This window comes from Oryzias melastigma, unplaced genomic scaffold (genome assembly GCF_002922805.2).
Source record: "Oryzias melastigma strain HK-1 unplaced genomic scaffold, ASM292280v2 sc00488, whole genome shotgun sequence".
NCBI classification, from domain to species: domain Eukaryota; kingdom Metazoa; phylum Chordata; class Actinopteri; order Beloniformes; family Adrianichthyidae; genus Oryzias; species Oryzias melastigma.
Genome location: NW_023417082.1, coordinates 1 through 4,729, shown reverse-complemented (window position 1 = coordinate 4,729; position 4,729 = coordinate 1). Strand labels below are relative to the sequence as shown.

At 37.2% G+C, this 4,729-nt stretch overlaps 1 long non-coding RNA gene across 1 annotated transcript; it reads right to left on the bottom strand.

Moving 5' to 3' along the window:
• Window positions 1–275: 275 nt before the first annotated feature.
• LOC112138799 lies at window positions 276–4,349 on the bottom strand. The gene is made up of 3 exons (XR_002917843.2): window positions 4,234–4,349; window positions 3,570–3,655; window positions 276–376 (listed from the first exon to the last, which is right to left on the bottom strand). It is a non-coding gene; the product is annotated as an uncharacterized LOC112138799 (long non-coding RNA).
• Window positions 4,350–4,729: the final 380 nt, after the last annotated feature.

Here is a 4,729-nt window from a genome sequence, read left to right as displayed (position 1 = left end):
GATATCAATTGGTTCATGAGCAAGTAGACAAATAATTACCTGAATCTATGATTATAGGGTACAAATATTTGATATTAAGTCCTGAACCAGATATTGATAATTCATGTGAAGAAAATGATAAGTTCGCTTCCTCCCACTTCCTTTCAAGAAATCTACTTTCTGGATGTGATTGATTGCTTGAAATAAACAATTTCATTCATTTTCAGGAATTTGTTTCATTTTAACTTTCTAGAACTGCTAGAAAGTCATTGCTACAGTTGGAGCTTTCTTACCTCGGATTGAAGATGGTGGAGTTTTCTCTTCTCTTAGTGAAGGTGAGTGGAAGAAACCTGAGAGTGATGTTCATCTTTCTGGCTTGAGCAGCCAGTAACTTTATCTGAAAAAACAGAAAGAGAGCTTTGGTCAAACTCTTAAAGCAATCAGTAAATAACTAGAAACCAAGACAACATGAGTTTTTTCTTTTTACATAATGAAAAAAAAAAACATCTGAAGAAGTGGATTTGACTGCGATATGAAATGAAGATATACTATTAAGTGTTTTACACTCTACCTTGGAGGCAAAACACGTGTAAACCTCTAGATTGGTATAAACTGTTCGAACAAATAGCATAAAGCGTCACAGTTAACTGCAGTAGGGCTGCCACAAGTAGTTGATTAGTCATGACAATGTCGACTATTAAAATAGCCGATGACTAATTTAATAGTCGATTAGTCCTTTTATTTTTTAACCTCAAAACTACGGTGTGCGCTTTCTAATGCCGTGTCTGCCATTGCCTTTGACACACATGGGCAGTAGTGGTAATCCGGGTCAGTAGTGATGTCACAGAGTTATAAGAAGACTCGGGTACCATGACGACACGTCAACGGAGCTTGGAAGTGGAAAAGATTTAAAAAAAAATTTTAAGAAATAAGTGTCCAAAACAATATCTAAGGCAGAAATTGGGTTCCATGGCAGCACTACAGCAATGCATGAGCACCTGAAGAGGAAGCATGTTGTGACTGAGTATGATGACACTGAAGAGGGATCATCGTGAGCTGCAAGATTCATTAAAGAGTTAATAAACGATTGCCCTAACTGTCTTTATTTTTTGTTACCAAATAGCTCAAACAGTTCAGTTTAAGGCTAATGATGGTCAAGATGTGTGTTTTACATCCAGTTTACGTGTGATACGATTAGTCGACTAATTGAAAAGATAATCGATGATAAGTTGACTATTAACAATCATTTTTGCTGCCCCATGTTGCAGTACATGTATATGCAGCCCAAAAAAAAAACAACTTAAACTTATAGTGTGGTCAAATTCAGGCACAAAGAATCAGTTTCAGAAGTCAGCAATGAGCAAATCAGGTTTTTAGGAAGCATTATGGAACAAAAAAATATGCTTTTAAGTAGCAGTGTAACAGAACAAAAACTCACAGTTCGGATTAGTAAAAATAAAGCAAATGTGCCATTATCTGTTGCCCCTAAAAGAAATGTATGAGTTCTGTTGCGCAGCTTGGAAAGAAGAGGCATGTCTGCTGCACACCGCCTGCTGCACACAAGGGGGACTGCATGCCTTTGGTCAGTTTTGTTTTTTTGCTGTGTAGCCCCGTGATGAACTGGTGACTGATGACAGCAGCTAATAAAAGTGGACGATAATCAGATCCTTACCCAGGATCCGCTGTATATTTTGCAGCAGTGTCACAGGCAGATTTAGAGCATAATGCAGAACTTCTTCTAAAATAGGCAAACCCTAAGAGCTTCTGAAGTAAAACAAACACTTCACAGCAGCAGACTTCAAACAAAGCAAAAGGTCTGATTGAAACGGGATGTGAGGAAGAGTTCACGACCCACGGTGGATTTGCTGAGACCACAGACCGGCTGATAACTCAGCCGGCTGGAAAAGTCGACGTGGGTTTTTTATCTGCTCCAAGAGGCAATGCATAAAACATCAAACATCTGGGCTACATCAATAAATCTGGTTGTGTAAGTTTCATTAACAATTAAACCAGAGGTGGATTCAATGTCTCCTAACTGCCCTCCTTTTATTCGAAAGGACAAAACTTTCCTTCTTTGGCCGTTTCATAACTTCATACTGGCAAATGAGAGGCGGTTTAGGAGATTTATTAAAGGTTGGAAGTGTTCTGGGCTAATAACGAATTATTGCACTTGCAGAGTCCTGGAGGAAAGAATTCCCAATCCTCATGTCCCCGGCATTTATTTTGCCCCTCGTTACAGACTCGTTAAGTTTGGATTGATTTTTGAACATTGCAGAAGTAATGTTAACCCCACCACAACACATACACATCAAAAAGACATCCCTGCATGCCATTGCAGTTGGAGTGTTGGAAAACAGCAGGGCCCTCCTTTAGAAAATTAGATAATTTGACATCATAAAAAATAAGTAATTCTGAAGAAATAGCATTTAAATCACCGCATTTAGGTCTGCAATTCCAAAGCTCAGAGTCAAAACATTTTGAAAAGTTATTGTCTGATAGTTATGCATTATCAAAGTTTTATAGCTTCCAGTTTTTTTCATTTAAAAGCAGTTAGTTTGTATTACAGAGGTGGCCTTCTTGACTGAATGCATCTTTTTTAACTCACTAAATCCCAGTTGGGGTCATGGGGTTGCTGGAGCCTATGCTAGCCACTGTTGGGTGGAAGTGTGTGTACACTCTGGAAGGCCTACCTGAGAGCGAATTCTCATGATGGTTGGCGACGGTTGGGAGAGGGGTGGAGCCTTTGTGAGCAGGGGCAACAACCGCTCTTCATAAAGACTCACTCCAAGTAAAGTTGTGTTGATGTTTTAATCATGTTCTTGTAGTGTTTTTTTAATGGAGGATATATATAAATTACTGTATTTTCCGGAGTATAAGTCGCAGTTTTTTTTAGCTAGGGGTGCAACTTATTTGTGGTTTTTTGCAGACATAAATAGGCTCAAATATTTGTTTTTTCCCAGTAAACACTGGTTGTCCTTTTGCCGTTGATTCCTCTAACAACCACTAGAGGGCGTTGCATCTGAATATAAGTATTTGCTATTGACATTGGAAGAAGTGCAGTTCAAAACAAACATGGAAGAGAATCTGATTGCTTTCCTCTTAAACTTTGATATTTTTCTCATAGAAATCAAAAGATTTGTATTTTTGTATTTTTTATTTTATTTTAGCTACGCATTGCTTGGCAGATTTGCTCTGAAACATCAGACTTTTCTACTAAAAGTGCAGCTTATACTCCAGAGCGACTTATTTATGGTTTTCTTCTTCTTGATTAGACCTTTTTTGCTCTTGCATCTTATACTCCGATGCAACTTATACTCCGGAAAATACGGTAAATTAAAATTGAAAGAGAGTTTCTGAGTATTTTTTTTCTTCAAATCATAGTAAATCAGGGGCACACGGCAAAAATGCTTGTTGAAAAAGTTTTTATGTATTAACTACTTTGCAGAAACTGTGATACAAAAATTATTTCAGATTTTGCCTAAAAACGGCAAAGATATACCTTATAATAGACTCTAGAAGGGTACCTAACCATGTTACAACAAACAGCTGTCATTCCATGACTCCACCACATCTAGAAGTTTCAGACTTACTTTAAAAGTTGTCCGAGGAGCTCTCACCAGACCGTCTCTGCTGGCACCATCAGAAAATCTCCCAGTGTCCTCCAGAAATCTGTAATCTACAGAACAAGAGCAAAATTAAAACATGACAATCAACACTTCATTTCACAGTAATACAACTTGAAGCCTCTAAGTTTTGAATGCAAGTTTTGGAAGTTTGTACATGTTGGGAATTACATCTTAAAATAAAATTTTTAGACTCCTTGAAGCAAAAACTTCATCAACTCTACTAATTGGTCCTTTAGATCATTCAATACTTTGCATGGAGTCCAAATATATCCTAATATAAATGTATGTTCAAAAAGACAAACATAGGTTTTAGAAAAAAAAATCTAGATTTCTCAATCCACAAATGAAAAATGTAATTCTTGACATGACATGTAAAACAGAGACGTTTCAAGGAGCATCATTTTTTAGATTTGGATATCAAAATTTAAGACTTTTTAAGGTATTATTTGTCAAATTCATCAGTTCAATTCTTTTAAAACTTTTTAAGACCCCACAAGAAACCTGTCAAATACTTGCTACAGTCCAAAAAAAGAATAATCATTACAACATTTCTACAAAGAAGAAGTGAGAACGTTTGAAGATCCTTTTCAAATGCAAAAATGAGAACGTTTATTGAGGAGATTCTCACCACTGAGAAGAGTCATTTCATCAAAGTGGGACAAAGCCACAAATGCCGTTTTGTTTCTGACTCCGCTACATCCCGAGTCCTCTTTGTGCTTCTTCACACACAGCAAGCTGGAAAAAATGCACATATCAGTCAATGCTTTCAAAACTGAAATGAAAATGGTTCTTTTTTCCAGCTCATTTCACTTCGTTCAAAGTGCGTGCAGCAGAAAAGTAAAAAAAAATCTGCAGAATTCAAAAACCAAACAACTGTGAGGATTTAATCCCAGCACAAACACGCATGTTCAGACATTTGCTGAGAGACAAGCATCTAGCCTGTGCCAGACTAGGACTGCATCCTGACAAAATATGCAGAAGGCCTGACGAACGATGCCCAGAACAACAGATGACAATGAAAGAATTTCAGGGTTATTCAACAACTGTTGAAAAAAAAAGGTGAAATGAAAATTTCTGGTATGACCTTGAAGACCATCCTGAGTTCTTTCAGGTTGCATAACACT